The sequence below is a fragment of the Pongo abelii genome, chromosome 5 (assembly GCF_028885655.2).
Source record: "Pongo abelii isolate AG06213 chromosome 5, NHGRI_mPonAbe1-v2.0_pri, whole genome shotgun sequence".
NCBI classification, from domain to species: domain Eukaryota; kingdom Metazoa; phylum Chordata; class Mammalia; order Primates; family Hominidae; genus Pongo; species Pongo abelii.
Genome location: NC_071990.2, coordinates 42525818 through 42541341, shown reverse-complemented (window position 1 = coordinate 42541341; position 15524 = coordinate 42525818). Strand labels below are relative to the sequence as shown.

The window sequence follows — 15524 nt, the reverse complement described above, 5'->3', positions numbered from 1 at the left end:
AAAGGGGGATGTCATTTAAGCAGGAAAGGCTGTAATTAAAAGTAAGGAAATGGTAAATATGGACAGAGTTACTGCCAATTTTCTGGAATTGGAGAGCTGGGTACCCTCTCGAAACAGAAAACGAAGTAGAATATCACTTTATCTGGTATTATAGAGGAACTGAAATGACTCCAGCTAACAGGGCCCACCCCTTCTAACTTTTTTAGATGGTGATACCAGGTAAAGTGATATTCTACTGGATACGATTAAGCTTTAGATTGCCACTAAATAATTGCATCTCATTTCCTCTTCTGGGGTCTTGAACTGCTTGAGAGCCATATCCCAGAAAGTAGAAAACCACCTTTGTTACCAGTAACACCAAGTTGGGGAACTCAGCCTGACCCGTGGCCACACCGATTCCTTCTTTTATACCCCTTGAATTGCACTGACCAGTGTAGACTTGTAGGCCTCTCGCTCTCGGACTTCCTGCAAGGATGAGCCAGTCATGTGCATGTTTGCGTTCTGTCTCCTGCTGTCAGTGAACAATTCTACTGAACAAACTATGGCCTTTCCTTGATGTCTCTGGATCATCATTGTGGATAAAATGAATGTGCCCTGGACACAGGCGCTTTCAGGGGATGTTAGAGTAAGCAAGGTCGTTGGTCCCTATCCCAAAGGGCCCAGGCTGCCCTTCTCTCTTCCCTCCTGCGTCCACGCCTGGCAGTTTCTGCCCCTGAGCACCATTCTGCTGATTGAAACAAAAGGAGGGCTGAAGGTTGCCCAGGAAACAAATAACCAAACCAACTCAATCATGCCTGAGTCATTGAGCCTGGTCTAAACTGTAACCCACGTCAAAACAGAACAACAGAAACCCCACCCCAGACAATGAGACTGCTCGAGTCCTCCCTGGGAGCACATGTGTCCTGTACCTTCTCTTGTTTAATCTTCTCAGAAACCCAGAACAGTAGCTATTATTATTACTGTTTTACAGATGTCAAAATTGAAGCTCAAAAGCGAAGTTAGGCCTGCTGGAAGGACTCACTTTGACAGTGGAACGTTGAGATTTGAACCCCAATCTGACTCCAGAAGCAGTGCTCTTGGTGTTTCCATGAGGAAAATATTTGTCATATAATCTGTTTGTTTCTCTCCAATGAGATATTCCTGATGAGTAAAAACTTGTCTAGATAGGGCCGGGCACAGTGGCTTATGCCTGTAATGCCAGCACTTCGGGAGGCCGAGGCGGGTGGATCACGAGGTCAGGAGATCGAGACCATCCTGGCTAACATGGTGAAACCCCGTCTCTACTAAACAATACAAAAAAAAATAGCCGGGCATGGTGGCAGGCGCCTGTAGTCCCAGCTACTTGGGAGGCTGAGGCAGGAGAATGGCGTGAACCCAGGAGGCAGAGCTTTCAGTGAGCTGAGATCGTGCCACTGCACTCCAGCCTGGGCGACAGAGCGAAACTCCATCTCAAAAACAAACAAACAAGCAAACAAACAACAAAAACAAAACAAAACAAAAAACTTATCCAGATAACTGGAGCTTTTAAGCCTAGAACTTTTTTTTTTTTTTTTTTTTTTTTAGTGTAAAGTGCATCAGCTTCTTTTTCACACTTCCAAGTTCATGGCTAAACACTAGAGCACTGAAGTTTGCTAGGAGCTGACAGCCAGATTCGTGGGACGTTCCTGTACTATGGCATAGACTTTCTCTCCTTGGCCCTTCAAAAACCAGTGATAAAAGCTGGAAGGGTCCTGCAAGGAGGAAGTAGCTTCATGCTGAACAGATCTGCAATGGGAGGACAAGAGGCACCGCAGAATATCAGAGGAAGCCTCGTCCTTTGGCAGCAGAGGGTTGGGGGCTTAGCCCTTCATCACTAATCATGCAACCTTGGGAAGTTCATCCCCTGCATGTTAATTTCCTCCTTTCAAACAGAGAAGACAGTTCTGACCTCACAGGTTTGTTGCGACCTCACAGAACAAAATAGTATATGTCCATTCTTTTTGCAATATTTTCAAGAATGTTATTACGAAATATTTTCTAGAATGTTATTATTGGCCATGAGGACCTGCACACCCTTTCACGAATTCTTTGGTGTCCTTCTCAGAGACTTTACACCGGGCCAGAGAGTTCGTGACTGTGGCCCAGGGATACTGGTCTCCAAGCCGGGAGCTCCACTGATGTCAAGCGAACACACCATGTGGTCACTGGAGCAGGCCACCCCACATCCCAGCACTGACTTCCCCATCCCAGGGCTGTTAAAGAGATGCAATTATGAGCTTTTTACTCTTCTGTTCAAAAGAAAAAAAGAAAGAAATGGGAAAAAGGATAAATTAATTTTCTTTGACCTGTGGCTTTTTTTTTCCTTCCTCTCTCCTTGCTGTGAGATTGCCACTTAACTTTTTTTTAATTAAAAAAATGATGTTCTGGGTGATGGGACATAATATTTAGACATGTTGAGCTGACAGTTGATGAGTGTGTTGTCAATACACCATCACCATAAATCATGTTCCCAGGGTTGATCAGAAGGAGATTTGTGTGCAAATGCGTGTGTGTGCTCACACACTTGGATGATTTAGAGTGATTGGGGAAGGGTCCAGTGACCCTTCTCAAAAGCAGTTGCTGGGGAGGGCTGGCCACAGGTGAGGGGCAGCTGACCAGGGCAAGAGGAGGAAATCGGCTTCTGTTGTGAATTGAGGTGATTGGCTCTGAGTTTACTGTGGAAGCAAAAGTCGCGACGTCCCCCCTCCCTGCCTACCTTCCTCTGTCATGTCCTTAGCACCCAGTGGGTGCCAGGTATTCTGCTGACCATGAGGCACTCCTTAGAAGCAGTCCCAGTTTGATGGAGGAGACAAAAGAAACAGTTTGAAGCGGTGTGCTGACTGGTGTGAGGAAGACATGACCCCTGAGCGCTGGGCCTATGCTCACCGGCGCGCTGGCCGCCCTTCTTCATGTTCTTGCCTTCAGTGACTGCCTGTTCTCAGGGGCCTCACAAACCTCTCTGGGCCTTGGAACCTCGGTCCAGCTGCCTCAGTGACAGCTCCTGTTGAGGTCTCCATGTGAAACAGCTCTCCCAGTGCTCCACGCTTCATAAATGTGAACCTGACATCTAGGTCACATCTGACTCCTCCTCCTGTACCCCCATAGGTCCCTTCTATCATTAATCCTGTCAGGTTCACCCCAAAACACCCCTCCGTCACCCTCATCCAAGCTGTCTGGCCTGGACCATGGCAAACCTAAGTTGCCCCATGTCCTCATTCACCTTCCTCCAGTCCATTGTCTGCAATGGGGGTCAGCAAACTACAGTCCAGGGGCCAAATCTAGCCACTGCCTGTCGATTTCACACAATCCGTGAGCTGCTTTTACAGATGAGCATTTGATGATATGGGAACACTGACTTTCCTTCTCTTTGAAGGGGAAGTGTTATCTCTCCAAAAAACAATCCTATTCTTCTCATTAGAGGATCAGTATTATAAAAATTTACACTCACTCAATTATCATATTTTCAGTGTTCTTAAAAATGTGTAGAATTTTCTTTCTTATTATGTAAGTCCTACATAATAGCCTGTATTTGCCTCTCAGCGGCAAAGCCCAGAATATATATCATCTGGCCTTGAACAGAAAAACTTAGCTGACCCTTGGTCTACACTGTGGCCAGAGTAAGGTTTTTTTGTTGTTGCTGGTTGTTGTTTTTTTTTTTTTGAGACAGGGTCTCACTCTGTCATCCAGGCTGGAGTGCAGTGGCATGATAACGGCTCACCGCAACCTCCGCCTCCTGGGTTCAAGCTATTCTTGTGCCTCAGCCTCCCGAGTAGCTGGGATTACAGGTATGTGCCACCACACCCAGCTCATTTTTTTGTATTTTTAGTAGAGATGGAGTTTCACCATGCTGGCCAGGCTGATCTTGAACTCTTGACCTCAAATGATCCACCTGCCTTGGCCTCCCAAAGTGCTGAGATTACAGGCATGATCCACCACACCTGGCCCAGAGCAAACTTTTCGAAATAGAAATATGATCAGTTACATGTGCTTGGTCACACAAACACACACACACAGAGTTCAAGATACTTTAATGGTTCCCCCTGCTCTTCAGGGGAGCCATTAAGATGAAGATCCTTAACCTCAAGAGCCTTGGATGGTCTTGCCCTTGCCCCCTGTCCAGTTTCATCACTGTGTTTCTTTTTCCTCCATTTCAGCCACACTGGCCTTCTTCTAGTTCTTTACATCTACCTTGTTCCCACCTGCCATAGGGCCTTTGCCCATACTGTCCTTGACGCTATCTGGAATACAGCTTTCCGCACCCTATTTCCCCTCCCTATGTCCTTCTCATCTTTAGATCACAGCATCACTGTGACTTTCTCAGAGGATCCTTCCCTGACTTTTCTGCCAAGGTCACAGCCCTGTCTATTTTTTTTTTTTTTTTTTTTTTTTTTTTGGTTTTGAGATGGAGTTTCGCTCTTGTTGCCTAGGCTGGAGTGCAGTGGCGCCATCTTGGCTCATGGCAACCTCCACCTCCTGGATTCAAGCGATTCTCCTGCCTCAGCCTCCCGAGTAGCTGAGATTACAGGTGAGTGCCAGCACACCCGACTAATTATGTATTTTTGAGTAGAGATGGGGTTTCACCATGTTGGCCAGGCTGGTCTCAAACTCCTGACCTCAGGTGACCTGCCCACCTCGGCCTCCCAAAGTGCTGGGATTACAGGAGTGAGCCACGGTGCCCGGCCCTCGGCCCTATCTTATAGCTCCTCATGACAGGTGTAAAATTGCACCTGTCTCTGGCTGACATGCACGCCCCCAGACTGCAAGCCCTATATAACTGGCACTATCTCTGTTCCCACCTCCATTACATCCACTGTACCTGGTATATGTGAGCATGCAATAAATGTTTTGTTATGATGAGTGGCTGAGGATCAGGGAAGACTTCGTGAAAGACATTAGGTTTGAACAGGAACTTGTAGGCTGAGAAGGTGGAGAATGGGAGAAAGAGCTGTCAAGCAGAAGGACCAGCATTATGGAAACCTTGTGTGGCTTCATAGGACAGGTGCTCAGGGTATATCTGAGTGGGTGGGGAAATCACTGGAAAGGTGAGTGAGGCCAGATCCTGAGGGCTTTCTATGCCCAGCTGAGCTGTTTGGACACTAACCTGTTGGCAGAGGGAGCGTTGGAGACCCGACCAGAGGAGCATGGATTAGGCAATGAGAGAAGATGGCCAGGGAAAGGCTGTGCAGGAGAAGTGGGCAGGAATTGATCATCTCTTGGAAGTGAGTGGGAATGGGGAGGTGGTGGGCCCCTGGGGTCCCAGTTTCTGATTCAGGATCCTGGGTAAAGGGTCTCCAGTTGTTTCAGATAAGTGAAGAGAAGAGTTAGGGCAGGGGGAGGTGTGAAAGTTTGTTTGGCGGGAGGAGGTGGAGAGAGCAAAGGCTGGCAGCCCCCATTCTCTGTGAAGCAGGGTTAGGGTCATCTGCTGAGACAGAGGCCTTTCGGCTTCAGGTCATGGACTTGGGCCTCTTCCCCCTTTACGAGCAGAGGGTTCCACATCGTCTCTAAACAGTTGAGGGATTCGCCTCAGCCTCGGGCACTGGGGGCCAACTGAGGATTTAATCCCAGACACTTTAGGAGATCTTACAGACCTGCCCTTCCCCATCCCTTTCCTAAACCGTGAAGTCTAAATGTCAGCTTTGTCAGAAATCTTACCTTGAAGACCTTTGGAAAAAAAAAGGTCTGCTCACTTCAGAAAATGTTTTCAGAGTGCCTGCCCCATGACAGCTTGGCTCTGAGCACCACAGGGACCCCAGCGCTCTGCCTGAGGAGCATGTGCCTGACCTGTACACACTTACCTGACATTTGAATGCATGAAGCACAATGTCAGACGGCATAGTTCAGAGACATCTAGCATGCTTCTCGTGTTAAAGTTAGCAAGTCACACTCACACGCAGGTGGAACTGTCTTTAACCAGCCTCTACGTAGCTGAGTGGCAGCTGGCCTTCTCCACAACTTGCTAGCGCTCCCCTAAACAGAGCACCCACTCCCACAAATGTAGTCACGGGCTGTGTTGGTCCCCAAACCTGCTTATGCCAGTTGTCCTTGTTATTGTAATTATGTAAATTAGTTAAATGTGATCTAAGCCAATGAACTATAAATGCAAAAAAGAAAGAGAAGTGCTATTTCAATGAAAAGTAAGAGTCACCTTGTTCTACCTCAGCTGAGAATGTGTGACAGGCGACACATTTTTCACTGTTGAATGCTTTGGAAAGAAGTGATAAAAGCAAGCCACCAAAAGAGAATTGCTGCCAAATTAGGTGTGAGCAAGACAACTATTAAAGACTGGCACTGTGGTGCCGTGGCTCACGCCTGTGATCCCAACACTTTGGGAGGCCAAGGCGTGAGGATTGCTTGAGGCCAGGAGTTCAAGACCAGCTTGGGAAACAGTGACACCCTGTCTCTACAAAAAGAAAATTAAAAATTATAAAGATTGACACTAGAGGGAGAGGAAAATAAAAGCATGTCAGAGGATGCTGCACTACAATTCCTTTACCAGGATTCTCTACTTCTGGCTCCTTTTTAAAGAAACCAAACTGAAAAAGTATAGATTATGCATCATCAGTGGTTTATGCACAAAAGATAAATACAGAGCTCTATTCCACAGATCTATGAGCAAAGAAAAGTTCTGGACCCTGCCTCAAAAGACCAGTAAGATATTTGTGTTTTAAGTTAAAATAAATTCATAAGGCATTAATGTACTGCCATTAAGTGCACATAAAGGTTTTTTTTGGCTGGGGCACAGTGGCTCACACTTGTAATCCCAGCACTTTGGGAGGTCGAGGCGGGCAGATCACCTGAGGTTGGGAGTTCGAGACCAGCCTGACCAACATGGAGAGACCCCATCTCTACTAAAAATACAAAATTAGCCAGGCACGGTGGCGCATGCCTGTAATCCCAGCTACTCGGGAAGCTGAGGCAGGAGACTCACTTGAACCTGGGAGGTGGAGGTTGTGGTGAGCTGAGATCACGCCATTACACTCCAGCCTAGGCAACAAGAGCAAAACTCCATTGCAAAAAAAAAAAAAAAAAGTTTTCTTCATATGTTATTCTATCTGGGTTTTTTTGGTAAGTAATATATTCACATGGTTCAGAAACACAGAAAAATATAAAAAGTTATAAAATGAAAAATCTCCCTCCTGCTCTTTTCCCCAGTTAGCCCAGTTTCTGCCACCTCCCTGCAGACAACTATTATTAGTTTCTTGGATCCTTCCAGATTTTCTTTATGAATATATATCAATTATAAATACATAGTTGACCCTTATTATTCACAGATTCCATATTTGCAAATTCCCTACTCTCTAAACTTATTTGTAACCACAGAACTGATGCTCGGTGCTTTCTTGGTCATTTGAGGACATGCACAGAGCAGTAAAAGTTTTGAGTCGCCCGATGCACGTTCCCAAGCTGAGGTTGAACAAGGCAAGTCCGCCTTCTTATTTCAGCTCTCCTGCTGGACACAAATGTGCTTTTTATGGTGTATTTAGTGTGGCATTTTTCATATTTTTGTGGTTTTTGTTGTTGATTTCACAGTTTAAAATGGCCCCCAAGTGTAATGCTGAAGTGTTGCCTACTGCTCTCAGCACAAGAAGGCTGTGATGTGCCTTACAGAGAAAATGGGTGAATTAGATAAGCTCCTTTCAGGCATTAGTTGTAGTACTGTTGGCTGTGAGGTAAATGTTAATGAATGAAAAAAAATAGATGTTAAATAAGATATCCTTTAAGTAGACACATATAAAACAAGGTTATATACTGATCAGTTGACAAAAATGTTGCAACCAGGGGCTTGCAGGAACCTAACCCTGTATTTCTCTTAGGAGCAGTGGCTCAGTATTCACTAATTCAGTGATCATAGAGACTTTATAGGATGTAACTACCACAACTAACAAAAATCAACTGTCTATATACCTACATATGTATATATTCTATTTTAACCATTTTTTACACAAAAGAGAGCATACTGAACATACTGTTCTGCATCTTTCTTTTTCACTTAACCTTGGACATCTTTCCATATCATTTCATAGAGAGTTTCGTTGTTGTTCTTTTGGATTTTTTGTTATGGTTTGGTTTGGTTTGTTTGTTTGTTTGTTTGGGACAGGGTCTCATTCTGTCACCCAGGCTGGAATGCAATGGCACCATTATGGCTCACTGCAGCCTCAACCTTTTGGGCTCAATTGATGCTCCCACCTCAGCTTCCCAAGTAGCTGGGACTACAAGCGTGCACCACCACACCTGGCTGATTTTTGTATTTTTTGTAGAGACAGGGTTTCACCATGTTGCCCAGACTAGTCTCTAACTCCTTGGCTGAAACAATCCTCCTGCCTCATCCTCCCAAAGTTCTGGGATTACAGGCATGAGCCACCGCGCCCAGTCTCCTTGTTAGTTTTAACAACTGCATAGTATCCCATCCTGTGGTTATTCCATGATTTCCTTCAATCAATCCCTTATGGTTAGGCATTTGGGTTGTTTTCAGTCTTTGGCTTTTCTAGCAGTACTGCAGCATACACACTTGTCTACATGTCATTTTCTATGAGTCTCTGCTTTAACCAACTCCCTAGAAAGGGAATTCTGAGGGCAGTAGTTCAGCCTGGCCAAATTGACACATAAAAAGCATCACACCTTCCTCTACTCCTGGGTATGTATCCTAAAGAAATTCTCACAGATGTTCCTAAGGGGATGCATCTGAGAATGTTCATTGCAAGGTGTCATTGGGAGGTTGGTAAGGTAGTTAAAGGTGATGGATGCGCTTACCACCTTGTGGGGTTATTGGGAGGGGCTTCTGAGGGACTTGGCACTGTGCCTAGCCCGGGGTTAGCGCCCAGTGCACGTTAGCCATCGTTGCTGTTCTTCCTTCCTGTTTGCCTAGCAGCATCTTAGTCCAGCTCATTGATGCCACGCTGGGTGTCCCTCCTACAGCCACCCCTCTGTGACCCGCCTCCACACAGGGCTGGAGGATGCTGGCAGAGTCTGGGCACTCTTAAGCAGGCATCCTAGACGTAATTCTGGACCACCTCAGCTGGTGCAGAGAAGGGGATTGGCTCCTTCACTTTCTAATAGTTTACCATGCACACAGGGTTGATGTTTGACAAACTTGTTTGCTGTGTTCCATAAACATTGAGTGAATCTGCTTTGGCCAAACACTGCTCATGGCACAGTGGAGAGAGAGGGAGAGATTTTAAAAAACAGAGCTATTAAACACAATTCTGTTTCTATGGAACTGGATATCTAGTATTGTTTGAAAAATGAAGTACCTGGGGTGACTGAGCTTGGTGGGGTAATGTTTCCAACAAACAGAAGTATGCGTGTCTGGGCCTGTAAAACCTTTAGCTAGGATTTGGTCCTTACACTCTCCCTGCAGCCCAGGCTCCGGGGCCGCATTTCTGTCTTCTTGGTTCAGCTGCAGGGGTCCCCTAGCAGCAAAGGGAAGTTGTTTTGGCAAGAAATTGGGACTGTGAGATAATGGGGGCCAGTGACCAACAGGATATCTGCCTTGAGCAAGTCCAGACAGGTTTGGGGGCTTCCCAGGGGAGTGTGAAGATTGCCAGAGGAGGAGCAAACCCAGAAAGGGCAGGACCCCTCTTTATCCCCTGAGGCCTCTCAGTAACCAGAAGCCAACCTTCATCATCCCTCCCACCATCCACATACAAAGCACCAGACAGTGGGAATCTCAGGTGAGGGGGAATTTCACTTCCAACTTTATTCCATAACACTGAATTCTTAGAAGCATTTATGAAGTAAAACATACTGTTTTTCTTCATCGTGGCATGCTGTGATTTGGAATAAGTTTGGAACCAGGTCCTCCTGGCAGACTTTCTCTGCAGCTCCCATGGACTTGCCTCTCAAGGACATCTTCCCAATTGGCTTCCAGGCCTCCTCCCTCACTCCTTCCTTTCCCCGCCCGCAGCAGCCTCCCAAGGGCCCTGAGAGCCTGCATAGGGTGCCATGAGGGTGAGGCTCCCCCTGGACCCTCGAATGAGGAGGCTCGCTCATCTGCCTGGGAAGGCCAGCCTCCCATAGCACCATGAAGAACAGAGGAGATGTCGTCAGGCAGGCCAAGTGGCTGGGCTGAACCCCGAGGGCTGCAAGGCATAGAGGCTTCTTCCTGGCTGCCCTGGGTCAGTGCCTCCTGAGCACTCACTCACACTGTCAGGGGAGGCATGGGCTGAGTCCCGGAGACCACTGAGCGAGCAAGCGAGCCAGGGCTCCCCCTGCCCTCCCTCAGAGAACGAGCCTGCTGGGAGATGGGTGCCTGAGTGAGGCTCACCATCCCCCAGGGCTTCTAGAAGGAGGCCAGAACCGGATCCTCAGAGGGCTGGAGGAGGGAGCGACTCAGGAAGTCCCGCTGGAAGGCCTCCAGCCCCAGTCGCCAGAGGTCCCCTCGGGTTTGTTTGTTGACTCCCAGAATTCCCCAAAAGACCTTAGAACTCTGAGCCAAAGGGACTGTGGCTTGTCCAAGCCCCCTTATCTTAAAAGTGAAAAGCTTGGGACCGTGGCACTGCCCAGGATGTAGCTCGGTGTCGCTGCCGGTGTTTACAGAATGCTCCCGCATGGCACCGACATCATAACCTGGGTTACCCTGGGCTTCCGCACAGGCTTTTTGTCTGAAACGCAGGCAGGAGACCCAGAGGGGACCCACGACAATCCAAACACAAGAACACTATTGCACGGTTATTTTACATACTGACTTTGTACATCACTGACTTTGTTACTGTGTGAGCTGTTTTCCAGAAAAAAAAGGGGAGTGGTTGTCCCTTAAGATGATCGCTTCTTCTCTGGGGCCCTGGGTGACCCTTTGGTTTTTTATACAGCCTGATGTCTTGGAAGGCCACACACCAAAGTCACACCAACTGATCTGCTTGGGAGTATAGCTCACATACACACAGGCCTGGAGAGTCTGTGGGTCTGGTGCCATCTCAATGTGCATGGCCAGGATGTGGTGACAGCACCAGCCACCCCCCTCCCTATCGTCCCTTGCAGAGGAAGTTGGTCTGTGCTGCCCACCTGCCAGAGGCTGTTCTGGCCACTTGGCCCCATGACGCTAGGTGTGGAGCTTAAGTGAGAGCAACAGAGCCTGCAGGTGCTTGACTTGTGTTTTCTTCTATTAATAATTCACTCTGAGGCTGTAGGTGGGGCCAAGGGGGTCAGATCTCCCTGCCAGCCCACTTCCCCTCTATCTTTATTCCCACTCTTGCTGGGGCCTCATCAGAGCAGCCGGAGGGAAATCTCCTCCCATTCTCCCAGCCCTGCCCTGCCCTGCCCTGCCCAGGACAGCTGCAGGGCCGGGGATCCTTTGTTTGGCTGAAGTCCCAGGTGCTGATTCAGAAGGCCCCACGCCCCAAGTTCTTGGGGGCAGGAGTAGAGGATCCTTCCTGTGGGCCCTGGACCCAGACCCCTCCAGCCAAGTGCCCTGCAGAGACCTTCCCGGAGTCCCCCACAACAAGGGTCTGCCCACTGTACCTCCTGGGCCCTGGCCGGAGTGACCTCATCCTTCTGTGAGGCCCAAGCCCTATATTGTGGCTCCCACCCTGCGAGTCCCGGGGTCAACAGTTGTTCTTCTCTGCCTTCCCCTTGTACATTCCTTGGGGTCCTTTGGAAGCCTCCTTCTCCTCAGATTGCAATCTTAAAGACACAGGTTTGTCACATAGCAGCTCTGGCATAGAAGGTCCTCAGTGTGAGTTGGTATGAAAGACTAAAGGATGACAGGACACAGTTGCTGGTCTGAGTGTGAGGGCCTCAGTTCATGTGACTGTAAACCTCATGAGGCCAGGGGCCCTCGTGACCTCTCATCTCTCCTGGCACAAAGCAAGTCTTCAATCTGATTGATGATTGATTCTGAAATTCTCTTAGCAGCTCCTCCTCAGGGGACACATGTGATCATGAAAGCATTTGGGTCACTCAGGTAATCACATGTGGATTGTTTTGATGCTCCTCTGTCCCATCTTCTTTCTGCAGAGCTTTCAGCTGGATCATCTGTCAACCTCACTGCCACCAGGTGATTGGGGATGGTGTCAACTGTGGGTTGGGAGGAAGCTTCCTGGGGAGCCAGGCAAGCTGGAGTGGTCCTCGTCCCTGGCATGCCCCACTCAGAGCCTGTTGCACCTCTCCCTTTAGGCTGAAAGGTGTGGTAAGTGTGGTTGTAAGTTTGCCACAGGATCTCTGTATTTGCATCTGCTGCTTTCTCCTTGGAACCATAGGCTGTAGCTGACTTTATCAGTACTGATGTGAAGGTTGTTAATCCCAGGTAACTGTGTTGGAGCTTGTTCCATTCTAGTCTCCCAGAGCAGTTTGTCATACAGGAAGTGCTCAGCCACGTCAGTTACATCAATTTAACATCGCCTCCCCTCCCTAGCTTCTGTGTGTCATAAAAGGAGAGGTGGAGATTACATTGGTCTCTACACTGCGTGCATTTGCCCCCTAAACAGTCGTCAGATCTATGCAGTGAATACCAGCTGGATCCAGAACCCTGAATTTTGTCTCTACAAGTCAGGTTAAGATGAGGCAGAGATTGTATGGATTTTATTCAGCCTCTCTCTCTAGAAAAACTTTGCTTCAATTATCTGGATATAGAGAAAGCCATGACTGAAGTCCAGAGAGGGCAAATGACTTGCCCAGGGTCACGTGGAGTCAGTAGAACCAAAGCCCAGGGCTCCTGTCTTCTATTGCAGTGTTCTTCTTCTTCTTCTTCTTTTTCTTCTTCTTCCTTCTTTCTTCTTCTTATTTATTTATTTATTTATTTATTTTGAGATAGGGCTAGCGTGCAGTGGTATAATCACCACTCACTGCAGCCTCAACTTCCCAGGCTCAGGTGATTCTCCCATCTCAGCCTCCCAAGTAGCTGGGACTATAGGCGCACGCCACTACACCCAGCTAATTGTTTGTAGAAATGGGGTCTCACTATGTTGCCTAGACTTATCTTAAATTCCTGGGTTCAAGTGATCTGTGGGCCTTGGCCTCCCAAATTACTGGGATTATAGGCATGAGCCACCACTCCCAGCTTTTTCCAATGCTCCTCTAACTATCCCATATTCACAGAGCCAAAGCCCGTGTTCCTAACCTCCCTACAATCCTAGCCATGTCAGGACTGCTGCGGGGCAAACCTGTATCTTTAAGCTCACAGTCTGAGGGAGGATGAGGCTTCAAAAAGACTCCAAAGAATGTCACAAGGAGAAGGCAGAAAAGGGCAACTGGCAACCCCAGGCCTCACAGGGTGGGAGCCACAATACGAAGCTCAAGCCACACAGGAGGGAGAGGTCATCCCAGCCAGGGCCCTGGAGGTGGAGCAGGCAGACCCCTGCTGTTGGATACGTAGGGAAGGTAGTATGAAACAAATGTGTCCAGGAATATATCAGCAAGGCCCACTCAGACCATGGCTGCCTCCTCCAGGAAGTTACCCTAGACTCCTGCAGCTCCCACTTCTCTCCCCATGTCCTTAGTTTCCATACTGCTCCATGGCAGCTAGGAAGAGAGAGAAGTGGCATATGGTAGTCACAGCGGGAAGACGATGTTAAAGTCCCTGGTAAAGAACTACAGCCAGCCCAGAGGAAAGATGGCAGTGACAGTGACAAAAAGTGAAATCGGTCCAATCTCTATTTCCTAATGAGGAGCTAGCTACCTGCAGGAAGCAAAATCCAAACTGTCCGTTCTGCAGGTTCCTGGGCTATGCATCGGGCTTCTTACTGATCCCCAGGGCTTGGAGGGAGCAATTGATGCTACAGGGTGAGACCTGAGGGTGGAGAAATGAATGTTTCTTGCTGCCCAAAGGGAGCCTTGAAAATCCTCCCACAGCCCAGAGTCAGCAGGAAAGCCAGGGCTGTGAAGGAGTAAGAGCGAACCACTCACTGCACAGAGGAAGATTTAGCTGCTAACTGCTGTCATTGGCAGCACACGTCCACAATAATCGGGTTACTGGATTATAAAATACCCACTGGAATTTTTTAGAAGACTAATCAGAAAGCATTTAGAACAACAACGGTGCTAAAAAGAAGACCGCGAACTGCGGCCCACATCCTGGAGAGCCGCCCTTGGCTCCTGCCTGCTTAGGGGAGCTGGGAGTGAGCTGGAGTAAGAGGAGCCCCATGGGAGTCGAGTGAAGCTTCCTTGACAGAGCGGAGAGGAAGGCTGGACTAAAACACAAGCCAAGGCATTTGGAGAATTGTGTATACAGTCTCTAACTGACGGCCCAGGGTCAGAAAAAGGAAAATCTTTTTGGTTTTTCTTCCTCAAACAAGCAATGGTGGTCTGGCCGGAGCAGGGTGTTACCCCTTCTGAATTGTAAGCAAACAAGTCCTGCGGAGACCTCGGCCAAAGTCAACTTCCTCTCTTGGTGTATCTCTCTGTCTGTGTCTCTGGTTCAAAGGGTGGCCCTTAGGACAGATATCCTCCTTGCAGACTGCGGCCTTGTCTCCTGGTGCCCCAGGCCAGGGGGTGGGGTGTGGAGAGACTTTGATGCTCTAGAACAGGGGTCAAGCAAACCATGGGTCAGGCCAGATCCAGCCCACACCTATTCTTGTACTGCCTGTGAGTGAAGAAGGATTTTTACGTTTTTAATTGGTTGAAGAAAAATCAGAAGAACAGCATTTGGCATGTGAAAATTATGTAAAATTCAAGTTTCAGTGTCCATAAATAAAGTTGTATTGGAACACAGCCACGCCCATTCACTTATATATGGTCTGTGGCCGCTTTCACGCTACCATGGCAGCGTTGTGACAGAAACCATATGTATGGGCCCCAAAGCTGAAAATATTTACTAGCTGGCCCTGTATAGAAAAAGTGTGCTGGGAGGTCTCTGTAGAGCCTTGTTATTATCTACAGCACTCCATAAATTTGGTGCTTTAGGGCACTATGCCCTCAACAGAAACTAGTAAATTCTGTCCCTTAGTCCATGTCAGAGGCATGGGACCTGCAGAGGGGAACAAGCCACTCTAGGTCTCCTTTGCCTGGCGCAGTGTTGCAGTTCAGTGAGCGTTTATTGAGCATCTGCTATGTCCAATCCCTGAGGACACCACATGGGCAGGCTGCTGTCCCTACATCACAGTGACTGGGAAGCCAGTGTGGAGACAGGCACGGAAGTGGGTCGCCTGACTGTGACATGGTCAGTGCAGAGGAAAAGCGGTCACAGGTTCTGTGGGAGCGTGGAGTGGCACCTTAGGTTCTGAGTGGGCATTTATTTGTTGAGCCCACCCTGGAATCCTGGAGTCCTGCTCTAAGGAAGAAATTGACCAAAGAAATGGGAAAGTAGCAGTCCTGTTAATTAATTCATGAATGAAAAAGCTCCTGGTACAAATTACCCAGTAGAAATTGTTACACATAATGAGCAAAACAGTTACCTTGTTAGAAAAATAATAAAGACTTGAATCCTGAGTTGGTATTATAAGAATTCTGTGAGATTGACTAATCCACTAAGAAGAACAGTTTCCAGGTTTTAAATGATATGTTTAAAATAGCCTTTTGGCAAGATGCTAAACCACGGCCTAGCACGCTACCATCTGTATAAGAGGGGCTGTGCA

The 15524-nt window shown here is 47.9% G+C and overlaps 1 protein-coding gene across 26 annotated transcripts in view; it reads left to right on the top strand.

Moving 5' to 3' along the window:
* Nucleotides 1–15524, top strand: part of TRERF1 (transcriptional regulating factor 1) — a 224535-nt gene that overhangs the window by 158845 nt on the left and 50166 nt on the right. For 2 of the 26 annotated variants that reach the window (XM_054557494.2, XM_063724795.1), the window contains exon 5: nucleotides 11971–12010. The exons of the other annotated variants lie outside the window; for them this stretch is intronic. The gene's annotated coding sequence lies outside the window, so the exon portion shown is untranslated. The remainder of the gene's footprint in view (nucleotides 1–11970; nucleotides 12011–15524) is intronic. 26 annotated transcript variants of the gene reach the window in all.